Below are 13,965 nucleotides of genomic sequence, written 5' to 3'. Positions count from 1 at the left end.
ATCGTTTTAAATAATGCCTAAACTGACTTAAAAAAGTTAAAGTTGTTTTATTTACATAGCATACTTTTTGATAGAAATGTGGGGTGAAACCCACGGGTATAAGCTAGTTTTCTATATAGATTTTGATCAAAAAGTTGAAAATTTTTTTTTGACATTTTTTCAAAATTGTTAAATTTTTGTTAATTATATGCAAAGGTTGGAACTTTGATTTATAAGGCATCTGTTAAACAATGCAGGATAGTTTTATGAAAGTTGGGCGAAAAAATTTGGCATGAAAAGTATTGTGAAAGTATGCGTAAAAAGATGAAGTAACTTAATTATAAGAGCAAGTGTATGGGATAATTTTGAATCAAAAACCTTAAAATTTGAATTTAAGCTCTTTTCACAGCATTTTTGCAATTGTATGCACTTTTATAACAAAAACTTCATTTCATGAACTTCTTACCTAAAAAAACCAAGCTCGTAATGATTAAGTAATATTTACTTCAACCATGATTTTTTTAATGATCATTACACACCAACTGTACACTGCTTTACCAGCAATATTTAGCAAGCGCAGCCTAAAAGTATGCAATACGGTATGCTTTGTGTGAGCAGAAAATGTAACATGCGAACACTTTTGAAGCAGATGCACAGCAAAGACCGAATCTGTCATTAATATGTAATTGAAAATTTATACGTGAAGTTTTTTAAGATTACTTGCATGGTTCATGTGGGATGTATAATAAGAGTAAAATCAATTTCAAATAATAAAATTGTTATTAGTTTTCTTTTATTCACATGATAAAACTATCATTGGACGAATTGTAACCAAGCGGCTCAATGGTCTAGGGGTATGATTCTCGCTTTGGGTGCGAGAGGTCCCGGGTTCAAATCCCGGTTGAGCCCAGCCGACTTTTTTAAAGTAATTTCATCACTTTTTAATTTTCCACAATAGATTTTTATTTACCCTTTTAAATTTTATCTAATTATTTTACGTGTCTTTAATTTGTTGAGTCCTTGTTAAATCTTATTCTGCAAAATTTTTATTTTGATATTTTATTGTGTAAATCTTTTTGATATTATTTGTTTAGCTAAGACTAACGACACTCAACCACCTGTCTCCACGACAGTCGGTTCTTCGTAGCCGGAACAACCCGGATTTATACCCGGCCGAGAACTGTCATTTGCTGTCACTGATACAACAACAACATGATCAACTACCATGACAATCGCTTTGAAAGCGTATATTTTATTAGTAAAAAAACTTCAATGAGATTTATCGCATTTGTAAAGATAGCGCAACATATGTACATACATACATAAGTGCAAGAAAAGAGACAGTGAGGCCTCGTAACGAACAGTAACTCTATTAGGTAACCCTGCTAGAGAGCTGGATGTTCAGTACTACGATTATTGTAGAAGCTGCTATAATACAGAAGAGGAGGAAACTATTAGACACCTCCTTTGTGAGTGTGAAAGATTAGTTAGAATAAGGCTTTACATGCTCGGTAGTGATTTTTAATAGATATCCACTACATCTGGATCTTAAACATCCATCGTCCAGCGCATCTTAAACTAACGAAGTTGAGGTCGTTTATAAAAGCTACAGGATGGTTTAAAAGGGATTCCATGGGTTAAGGAAAAAGTTCCAGTGGTATCACAACGGACCCACGACAGATCTAAGTGTATCATATTGGCAGCCCCCAGACCTACCTACATACATAGTTAAGGTTATGGTAAATGAGTATAAACTTTAATTCGAAAAAAGCCATAATGGCAATCAGTGTCCTTTCGCAGTTCGCTTGGATAATTAAATCTGACTTTTTTCATAATAGCAGAGCTGCCGTTAACTGATCAGCGAGCGAAATTATTTGTGTATAAATACCATTTCTGTTTTAAACCAAATTGTTTTTGTACGTCAAAAATTTGCAATTAAGGGATAAGGATAAACTTTCATGATTTTATAGAAATATAGTAAAGGAAAACGAAATCTACAAAGAAATACACAAAAGTAATGGGCTCTTCACCAAAAATGGTGTGTCGACTTTTAAAATAAAAGAATCGTCTTGAAACTTGTAGTCCAAAACGATTAAAAGAGGAAAAACCCCACCACAAAATAGTTAATTTAGTGAAGCGACCCCAATATTCGTTCCTAGAAGATTAAGGAAAAGCTAAAGTTTAATGTGAGTGAAAGTCCAAAGTACACTTTTAACCAAGCGGCACAAGGAAAAAAGGCTAAACTTTGCAGATACTTACGTCAAATGGCCACTCTAGTAATGGCGAAACACTTTTTCGGACTGATGAGAGTAAAAGGACCACTCTGGGTGGAAAGATCAGCGTTAGCAAGTAAAAATGCTGGTAATTAATCACAATACACCGTCAGGAGCATTAAACATGGATAAGCTAATATACAATAATGGTATGGAAGTTCCTTCTCTTATTACGGTACAGAACCGAAATATAGAATTTGAGATATCGTGAAACAGCATATCGTTGGGATCCCACACCGATCAGGTCTGAAAATCAATCGAAAATTACTTGTGGTGTCATTGAAGACTAAAAAGTATGCGTTAAAAAAGTTCTAAAATCATTTGATAGTTAACCCTTCAGAAGGCGCGCTATGAGCAATTTACTCACGCAATTTTAAAATTGCCAAATTTTCAATGTTTACCGTTAGTCCTAGAATAACGGCGTTCAGTACCTCTAAGTAAATGATTTGTCTTTGCAATAAGAAGCATTCGAAGTGTGTAGTGTGCGAATAGAGATCGAAGATATTGGTTTACTTTATATGTGCGGCATTTTGCTCATTGCGCGCCTAACTACGTAAGTATTTTAATATATTTTTTTTTTTGCAATAAACGCGTATAATTTATCTTTATAATTATTTAGGTAAATTTTTTAACAAAATAATGGAAACTAATAGCAAACGTCGTCGTCTGGCAAATGACAACTCACAAATTGCATCTTGGTTGGACGAAATTTTGGATGACGGGGACGACGTGGAAGAAGATTTTGAGGAAAGTGATTGTGAAAGTGAACACACTGATCACCAAAGTGACACAGAACAATCTTCTGACACCGACGCAGGTTTTGATCAAGATGAAAACGTCGAAATGCCGCGAGAAAGGCGTAGTTAAGGACACAGCGAAAGACGCTATAACCCTTTCACAATGCCTTGCACTATTTTTGAAAGATACTGTACTTGAAAAATTTGTAACATACACAAATATGTACATTCAAAAAGTGACTGATTTGTACCAAAGAGACAGGGATTGCAAGGAAACAGATTTGGCGGAGATGAAAGCATTTATTGGAATTTTGTATATGGCTGGATTAAAAAAATTGAACCATTCAAATTTAAAGGAGCTTTGGCTAGATTATGGAACTGCTCCAGATATTTTCAGAGCAACAATGTGGATCAAGCGTTTTTTATTCCTAGTCCGTGTGATTCGTTTCGATGAAACTTCGTCTCGTTTAGCCAGATCCCAATTAGATAATCTTGCAGCGTTCAGAGAAATATTTGAAGAATTTAATGGCTATTGTTCCGAACATTTTATTCCTGGAGAATACTGCACCATTGACGAAATGCTGGAATCTTTTCGAGGAAGGTGTAAGTTCCGAATTTATATGCCTAATAAGCCAGCTAAGTACGGATTAAAACTCAACGCATTGGTTGATTCAAGGACGTTTTACACTTATAAAATGGAAATATTCTGCGGAAAACAGCCACCTGGACCTTATCAGTTAGATAATTCACCTGCTAGTATCGTCAAAAGAATTGCTGCTCCAATATTAAATACAGGCAGAAATTTAACAATGGACAATTACTTTATGTCCAATCCCCTGGTTGATGATCTTTACAAAAACTACAGGACGACAGCTGTTGGTACACTAAGAAAAAATAAGAAGGAAATTCCTCGTCAATTCATTTCGACAAGAGGAAGAACCTATTTAGTTTTGGTGAAAACAAAACTATTGTCTCGCATATTCCAAAAAAGAAAGATAAGAAAATTGTACTTTTGTTATCTTCTTTTCATACCGACGACGGAATAGATGATGAAACGGGTGACAAAATCAAACCAAAATTATAACATTTTATAACCACACAAAGGGTGGAGTAGATACAGTGGACCAGATGAAGGAAACTTATTCGGTATCCAGAACTACTCGCAGGTGGCCCATGCGACTATTTTTTACAATTATTAATATTGCTGGTATAAACGCCCAGATTATTTATAAATGCAATACCCAAATCATGACACAGGGAAGTTTATTTTTGAAAGAAATTGGTTTGGAGCTTATAAAGCCAAATATTGTACGTCGTCAGACTATCAAAACACTTCCAAGCTCATTAAAAGAAATTATATCTCATATAGTGCCAAACAATGAACATTTAGAAGCCTCTGAAAATAATGGATTTTGCGCATTGAGTCCGAGGCGAAAAAATAGACGCACCAAAAAAGGATGTTTTTTGTGCAACAAATTACTCTGCACCGAGCACGCAAGAACTATATGTCTAACTTGATTCGATTGCTCCTTTAACAAAGATCTGGCTCAATATTGAATTTTTATTAATATCTATTGCTACTAATTTAAATTTTTTTTTTGTTGCTAGTGAAAAAAAAAATGTATTGAATTTTCGTTTTATCTTTTTCATGTTATCAAAAATTGTTTCTAAGATTTTAAAACTCAAAAATGCATATATCTTAATAAAAATAAACCATTAACCCTTTAGCCTATAGCCACGAGTCTGACTCGTGGTAAAGAATTTGTGCCATAAGCGAAAACAACGAGTCTGACTCGTGGTAAAGACTTTGTGATCAATTGATTATGATTACTTCCTAGACATCTTAAAATTACTATTTGTACCTAAACATTGTTTATTATTTCACAATTCCTTTCGTTGCATTGAAATATATATGTTACGAAAAGTATACACTTTGCGCCAGTTCGGGTACACGGCTGAACAGTTGAATGGCACGGCGCGCGAACGAATTTCTTGCGTATTATAGCTCGCGCAATTGGTAGATATCGTGTAGGCTAAGGGGTTAACCTATAAAAAAAACACTTTATCTTACTATTCTATCTAACCTAGGAGCATAATATGTTTATGTGAAAGTGGTGTGAGCAAAATGCTCACGTGCGCCAATTCGTGTAACTTATTAAGGCGCGCTTTCTCGAGGGTTAATAACAATGTTTAAACTCCTCGGCTGCATCATCAAGGCAGACTAAACAAAGCAAGGGCGACGTTGGGGTGAATGCATACAGTATGGACGAGTTTGCAAATATCTAGGCGCTGTAAACTGCGAATATTCAGCTCAAGTGTGAAGCCTATATTGTTGTACGGAAGCGAAACATGGCTGGTTTCTAACACCAGCACACAGAGGTTACAATCCTTCAAATGCCTCCACATCAGCTGCATTCTGGCCACACACCATCAGTAACGACGCACTGTGGATATTAACGAATGACGAACCCATCCTTAGGCAAATCAAACGCAGAAAGTGGCGATGGATAGGAACCCGCAAGGGAACAGAGGTCCCGGTCGACCAAAAAACAAAAAAGGTCGATGTTGCGCGAACCAGCAGATGCCCACAGCTTACGAGACGGTGCAACAACAACAGCACAGAACCGATGGAAGAGTCTTGTCGAGGCCCTATGCTGCCGAGAGAAGTGATCAAGGAGAGAGAAAAAAAATCCTGTCTCTTAAAAACTTTAACAAGATTTCATAAAATGCGTATATAACAAGTATTTTTATTGGCTATTCAATGACATCAAAACTATTTGACCAGAACATACATTAATTTCTAGATATTTTGATAAAAAAAATGTCTAAGTCTTCATTTCCCTCATTTGCTGCAACTGCAACACAGAAACAAAAGAAAAAATAATAAATTGGAAACTTTGAAGTCGTTTTTCCGGAAATTTTGGATTTTTGAAGTAGCAATATGTATGTATGTATATGTATGTATGTATATGTATTAAAGTGGTGCACAAATGACTTGTTTATTACAAAGCAACAATTCACACATTGCATGTGACACTGTTTGTGATGACAAAAAGCAATGTAGGCACACAACTTGAACAGCAACGAAGAAAAACTGTCTTCAACAAGCAATACTACTTCGGCTCTATCGACAGTGCACGAATTGCACGACGCTGCTTATATGCTTGCATGGCAATGGTAGAAAAACATTCTCATACAAGCCTTGCCGAAAGACATCAAGTACAATGTGTGAATCGGTGTCATATGTATGTATGTACGTAGTGTGTATTAGCACCCCTTCGAGATGTATGAAAATTGCAAACATACACATTTCTTCGCTCCCCGCGCACTTTTGCGTATTAAGGGGAGAATATTAATAAATAACGGTAAACTTTCGATTAATAATTTTTAAAGCTATTGAAGTTATGAAATAAGACAGCTTTTAGTAAATTTAAAAGCCAATAAAGTGCGCAGAAGAATATTTGCAGGCAAAGTGTAAGTTATATTAAAATATTAATCAGAATTTAATTTTTATTCTACAAAACCATCATACCAAACATTAACTGCCTATTTGATTTTAAAATATCAGGAATTCATGTAAGTAAATAATCCACATTTGACACAATTCACTTGTTTGAATTGAATTGTTTTTCATTGCCTTTCAGTGTCATTGCTTTTATTGCTATCTTGCCGAAATATGTGTGTTGTGACAATGCTGAGAGAGAAACAAGTCATACAAAAGCATGATTTGGTTTTCTCTCTAGCTGCTATTGCCTGTTACTGTTAGTTGAGAACAAAACACTGCATTGTTGTGTGAATTTAGCAAATGACTTGAAAGCACATATATGTCGACTTGTGCACCACTTTAATATGTATGCATATATACTACAAGGTGAGGCAAAATTAGTCACGCTATTGGAAGATTTAATTTAATGTTATGCTCTAGGCAGATGTACTATACAAATAGACAGACAATGGAGAGTGTAAGGTCAAAATAAAATTTTCATCACTCAAAATCGTTTTTCCATTTTTTTTTCGTAATAAAAGTTATCCAAAAACCGAGTTAGTTACTAATTTTGCTCCACCTTGTATTACAATATACATATTTGGGATTCAAGGACCAAAGTTTTTAAATACTATTTAGTTTTTTAAACAAAAATGCCGAAGATTGGTCACCCATTGGCCACTATTTTCTTAAATTAATTCTTTTATTTGTATATTTCTATATTCCTATATTTGTATTAATAACTTCTAAGCGAATTTCAATGCAATCGCCAGAAAATTTCGACAAAATGCATTCAGAAGTGATCCTGCCCGATATTTTTCATTCATCCTTTTTTTATTATTTTTGACTTTTTTGATTTTTTTGTACATTCTTATTTTTTTTTAATTTTTACTTAACTTTTATAATTTACACTTTTCGGTTTTAATTCTATTTTTTTAAACTAATACCTTTTGTCAAATAACTTCAATATTTATTTACCTCAATTTGCCTGCTCTTTTTAATTGTTCTTACATGCACTAGCAAACACATATTCATACATATTCGCTGAGTGACCAAAAAGCTACACAAAATTGTTCAGCAAACGTACTTTTTCTAAACCAGTTTTATGTTTTAAATTAAATTTTCTTTAAATTAATATGCAAACATGTTTCCTCAAGTAAAAATCATCTACCGAAAAAATATAAATACGTTTTTCATCTATTATTATAAGAGGATTTAGCACTGCGCTCTGAATATTTCATCAATACTACGCACAAAAATTCATGTTAGAACACGCACAATATGCTACACAACAGGGTAACCGAAAATCAAAGATAATAATTGCAGGGTGACAAAAGTGCTTACTATGTGGACAAAACTAATATTAGACACAATTATTTCAAGCGGCTCAATGGTCTAGGGGTATGATTCTCGCTTTGGGTGCGAGAGGTCCCGGGTTCAAATCCCGGTTGAGCCCGGTCTTTATTTTTGCTTTTTTCATTTTTATTTTTCAACAAAGTTATATTTTTTCACTAACAATTTCTTCATTTTGATGGTTAGTAAGAGAAAATTGAGTGCCTGCAAATAACGCAACGTCTTAATTAAATGTACACGATTTGACTTTTTATCAGATGACACTCATAGCTGTAGTAAACAATTTGCGACCCACACAGGGAAGTGAATTGAAATTTAATGAGTATTTACATATGTTTGTACTCGTGTGTGCATTGTTTTTTCTGTAATGCTTTTAACTAAGATGGGCAAGCCAAGATTTCTTTCTAGTTTATTGTTGTTCGCTTCGACATCAACATATACACAAACTACGTACGTACATATATATTGTAGGTGAGTGAGTGAGTGCAATGGCAAAGTTATTCTCTTGATGCTTGATGACTGATACTGGATGTGTAGTATTGCAATGGCAACCTTTATTATAAATAACGAATAGTCAGCTACTTGAAGTAAAATATGTTAGTTGAAATTTGTGATTGCATACTCATATGCCATGAAAAAGGAGCGATCGAGATAAAAATGTAACAAAGCATAAATTTGCAGATAAATCTGTTGACAGTTTTGAAAGAAGGAAAAACTGCATGTTATATTACTTAATTGTATTTTAGTATGAATAGCAGTAAAACAAAATGTAATGAAATGAAAAAGCAGAGAGCGTGTTTATGAAAAAGATCAAATTAAAAAAAAAAAAAACAAAAAAAAATATTTTTAAATTCAGATTTTTTTTCTTTCTTTTTAAATTTGAGAATATCACAATGAGTTTGAGAATATCACCAAGTAAGTCCCTGGTGGCTACCAACTAATTACCAAAGTTTGAGAATTTGGGCTGCTACTTTACTTGCAAAACCTGAGGTTATATTTTTAATTCGGATTAAACAAACTCATGAAATGTTAAAACGCTAAATTGGCTTACCCAGCGTATGATTAAAAGTTAAGATGGGGTTGAATGAATTATTTACATCTTATTAATTTCCAAGGTATCAAAAATTTCCGGCGAAAAAAAGTAGTTTTTTTGTTTGTTTTTCTTTTTAATAAAATAAGAAATTAATATGGAATATCATCAAAAGCTGCAAGAGTTGCATGCATTTGAAAAAGGTACAAATTGTGGCAATTTGAAAAATACCCCATCGCCATTTCAGTTGTCCAACTATGAGACTGATTATGACAACTTAAACGAGCAATATGACCAGGCTGTAATGTACGACTGTATGCCGAGAAAACCACAGAATCTATACAAATAATAATAAATAAATAAAAATTGATTGCATTTGATGATTTGATTGATTTGATTGTATACTTGAACATTTTTTTTCAAAAATTCTGATTAAAAAATTTGAAATTTTTATGAAAATTTGAGAAATTTTCATTTAAAATCAATTGGACAAGGAAATTAGCTTTATTAATTAATAGATAATCTTGTGCCTGGTCGAAAAAAAAATTGTTCAGATTTTCGAGAAAAAACTGACAATTAATTGTTTAAAAAAATCGAAATTTTGGAAAAAAAATTATTAGATTTTTATGTTTTTCAAAAGCAGTATACAATTTATTGAAATCTTAAAAAGTCATAAAATAACACACTGGGTTGAATTTAATTGCATCAATTAAAAAGTATTTTTTCTTAATATTTGGTAAATATTAAAAATTACCATCTGAGGATCTTCTTTTTTTTCTTAATTGGCGCGATAACCGCTTACGCGATTTTGACCGAATTTAACAAATAGCGCCAGTCGTTTCTTTCTCGTGCCAATTGGACGCACCAAGTGAAGCCAAGTCCACCAGTCTCCACCTGATCTTTCCAATGCAGAGGAGGTCTTCCTTTCCTACCACCGCTGGTATCACATCAAAGACTTTCAGTGCTGCGCCATTTGTACCCATTCGGAGAGCATGGCCCAGCCAACGTAGCCGCCGGGTCTTTCTTCGCTGCGCTATGAAGATCATTCAATGGATAGTCCACATAACAGTTTTTTTCCTTGTTCATTCCTCTCAGGAGCATAAGGCTTCGACAAGACTCTTCCATCGTTCACAGTTCTGTGCTGCTGTTTTCGCACCGTCGCATGAGATGTCGGAGCATGTCACCGGAGCATGTAAAACTTGCCCCAGTGCTGCCCTGAATGTCCTTTTGCATTTACTTCCCATCGGCTTTTACGTTATTTCCACAGCTGCTCAAAGTTTCAGGTTTAAGAAGGTTGGCCTCTGGACGCAATCCCTCAAAGGACATATACACATAGTAACATTTTTAGACAGTTGACATCGTATTTCTGTGAACTTCCTAAGATCTCTCGATCCGCAAACTGAAGTGTGAGGGTCGTGCCAGGGCAATCTTTCCGAATAGGCAGGATTTAAACGAGGCGAAAACTTGTACAGATGCTGGTCCCTCTGTCTTTACTTAAATCAAATCTCTTGGGTGTGCAGTTTCTCTGATCTGGGCTCCAGAACATAGAAACATAGAGAGAAATGAATTTGTTGATGAGCTTGCGAGGAAGGGGTCGATTGAATTGGTCTCAGAGGTCCTCTACCCGGTCATCAGCATCCTACTTATTGTTATTAAAGGGAAAGTGCACAACTTATAATATTTCTCAGGAAAGCGCAGAAAAAATTTAACCCCATTCCTTCTTGTGCTATTTCGAGAACTCTTTGACCCCAGCACTATAGACAGAGGACTCAGAAAGTTCTGGGAACTCCACGCCATTCAATTTTCAAACTCGTAGCTGTGTTTACCGGCCATTTGACGATCGGCACGCACGCGGAAAAACTAGGTTTGCCATATAATCCCCATTGCAATATCTGTGGGGCCCTTTCAGAGAAGAAGACTGGTGAGCACTTTCTCGGTAAATGTCCTGCACGATTAAGTTTCCTCCACAATTTTTCTACAGGCATCTCAGTCCATAGCCAAACTAAGATAGTTTGTCGCTCCTATGCTTCTTATAACGTATACGATGTAATACAATACGTACATTTTTTCCATATCCTGGAAGTTGTCCATAAAAATTGATTTAAGATTTTGAATTTTGAGATTTAAATTTGTATTTGTGCTACGCTCCATTTTCCAATACCTTCCACTTTTCATCATGCATTGGCAATTTGTGTAACTGTATTACAGTTTATTTATAAAAAAAAGTAGATTTTTCAAAATTTCTACAGTGGCCCAATTCGCTCAACTTAACTACTGAGCAAAACATTTCAAACAAAAAATTTAAATATATTCCGAGTTCTTTGGGCAAAACAACTCTGGTGGTGTACGTTTTAAGCTCGAAAAATCATTTATCCGATTCCTGCGTATTTTAAGATTTTTCTGGAACAATTTGAAACTATTTATTGTAGTAATCAATAGAAGCACACAGACTAAATATTAATTGGTTTGTGGAAAATAAATGGTTAGCAAATGCGAGTCCATAAAATAACAACAAAAAAAAATTTGATTAAGTAAATAATGTTGCAAGAATTTGTCAAAAAATCTCGAGCGTGAATAAAACCAATAAATGTTTTGGAGCAACTTTCACTGCAACCGAAAGCCTAATGATGATGACAGGACCGACCGGCTGGCCGGCTGCCTGGCTTGTTGGCTGGGGCGGTTCAATGGTGGCGCACTGCTAAAAATACTATTTTCCTTGTGATATCACAAACAACTAGCGCACAAATGCAAAAGCAGCAGCAAATCACCTGCGCCTGGCGCTGCAATTTCAATGAAAAAGAAAAATTGCCGTTGCTGCAGTTTAATGCTGGCGCTGTTGTATGCCACAAACATGTTGTTGGTAGCAACAAGTGGTTACCATTAGGTGCCAACACAGAAACAAAAGAAAAAAAAAACACAAAAAATAAAAAAATGAATAAATTGTGAAGCAACCTACAGCAATAAGCAATGTTGGCAAAATCGAGTCACTATTGCGAGCAGCTACTTATCGCTCACTTGTTTCGCCTCGCTTACATGCACGTACGTATGTAAGTCTGTGTGTATGTGGTAATGGGACGTCATCGAAATGCAGTTGTGAGGATCAGTGGCATTACCAACAGCAGTAATCAGATGTACGAAAGTGGTTTATTAACGGTTAACCATAGCAAAGCAGTCATCCAGCAGCAGCAGTAAAACGTAAAGCAACAACAAAAACATCTGTAGTAACCGATGTTGGAATGCCAGTAGGTTTTGGTGCTATTGACAAGACAGCGGCGCTTGTTGAATGGCTGTCGAATTGACGAAAATTATAACTTATCGTTTTTGTGCATTTACAATACAAACGACTTCCGTCTGGCGTAAATCAAAATTTGTGGTACAAAAAAACAAACAAACAAACTGATCTGGTGCCATTAAAGTGATAAATATAATAATGTGTTTTTATCACTGCAACATTTAAATGTTACACTGCGCGTTTATGATAAAAAGTCAAATATTTGTATGAAATTATAGATAGATTAGAAACTGAAAATACTTAGTCCTGCCATAAGTTCACTTCATCAATCACCGATCCCACCCAAAAGGTCGTAAATGGCGATGGATCGGGCACACTCTCAGAAAGGACAGGGAAAGCATTAGCAGAATAGCATTTGAATGATACCCATAAGGACACATACGAGCCGGTCGTCCACGAAATACTTGGAGGCGTTCTAACCTCTCTGAACTAGACACAGTTAACGTGGGATGTCGTAAAGAGAACCGCGGTTTACCGAATACGATTTAAACGTTTTGTTGAAGGCCCACATATAATAAAAAAAAGTTCTGTTTAAATTTAAGTCTATTATAGATATGAAGTTATAATACTTTTTTAATAAAGTTAGTTGTATTTAATCATGTAAATATTAAAAAAAAAATTTGAATTCTCATTCGAAATGGTCACCATTTGCTTTTAAACAAGCCATCGAACGACTAGCTATTGCAGCAAGCACAGTTTCCATGGATATTGGCGTCCAAAGATTGTTTGAGATTCTCCAAATGAGATTCTAAAGTGAGGCCTTCGACAGGCCATGTTCTTCATTTCTGAGTACAAACTGTAGTCCAATGGATTCAGATCTGGACTTCGAGACGGTCAATCTTCAGCGGCTATGAACCCAGGAATATCGTTTTTTAGCCACTGCTGAGTGGTTTTTGCCTTATGGGCTGGAACGGAATATTGCTGTAAGATCCAACGCTCTCCATCGAAGAGAATGCTGTTCAGCTGCTTCCCCACGCCTTCTAAGACATCCTCCTGGTACACTTCTGCCCCGGCCTTAACCCGTTTTGCATAGAAACGAAGGGATGTGACGCCTTTACAAGACACTCCCCACCAAACCATTACGGAGGCTGGATAGTGGACACGCTGAACCCTTGGAACAACATTTTTTGCGCCTTTGGAAGTTTTAGCATAGATTTGGTCGTTTTGCTTATTAAAAACTTTCTCAACAGTGAAAACTTTTGCATCTGTGAGAAGAATATTTTCATGGCCGTTGATTGCGTGCCACCGAAGAAGCTGCTTGCATCTATCGGGGCCTAAGTTTCTTCAAGCGCGTTGTCAAAAGATGACCAGTTGAGCGATGGAAGCCTCTCATGTGAAGCTCAGCTCTAATAATTAGTTTTGACATGGTTGATACATTCATTTCCCTGCACATGATTTTCTGCTTTCTAAGCCGATTTCTGCGAATTCTTTCTCGAACGGCTTTTATGACTGCACTGGTTAGACCCACCTGATTACGACCATTTCTTTTCGGTCTGTCACTTTAGGAAAAACGACCCACGTTTAGGCAAAACGATTGATGGTGCGGTCATCTTTACCAGAAGGAGGAAGCTTGATCGTCTCGTTCTGCCTAAGCTAAAAGGAGTCACAATCCAGCTAACCAAAGAAATCAAATATCCAACAATTCTCTCCATGCCCCTTGACTCCATGACATCAGGAGTCGCACTTGAAAAGAGATACAGTGCGGTGCTGCCAGAGGCTCAATTGTGGTGAAACTTTGAAAATGAGCCGGCAAACACTGTTTTCACATTTTCACGGATGGCTCCAAGGCCGAGCATGGTTCCGGCTCTGATGTCTAC

The 13,965-nt window shown here is 35.8% G+C and overlaps 2 non-coding genes across 2 annotated transcripts; both read left to right on the top strand.

The window, feature by feature from the left end:
• Positions 1-816: 816 nt before the first annotated feature.
• Positions 817-888, top strand: Trnap-ugg (transfer RNA proline (anticodon UGG)). The gene has a single exon. It is a non-coding gene; the product is annotated as a tRNA-Pro (tRNA).
• Positions 889-7,857: 6,969 nt separating this feature from the next.
• Trnap-ugg (transfer RNA proline (anticodon UGG)) lies at positions 7,858-7,929 on the top strand. Its single transcript has one exon. It is a non-coding gene; the product is annotated as a tRNA-Pro (tRNA).
• Positions 7,930-13,965: the final 6,036 nt, after the last annotated feature.

The sequence above is a fragment of the Anastrepha obliqua genome, chromosome 1, assembly GCF_027943255.1.
Source record: "Anastrepha obliqua isolate idAnaObli1 chromosome 1, idAnaObli1_1.0, whole genome shotgun sequence".
NCBI classification, from domain to species: Eukaryota; Metazoa; Arthropoda; class Insecta; order Diptera; family Tephritidae; genus Anastrepha; species Anastrepha obliqua.
Note: the sequence above shows the minus strand (reverse complement) of the source record. Positions and strands in the feature narration are given on the sequence as shown.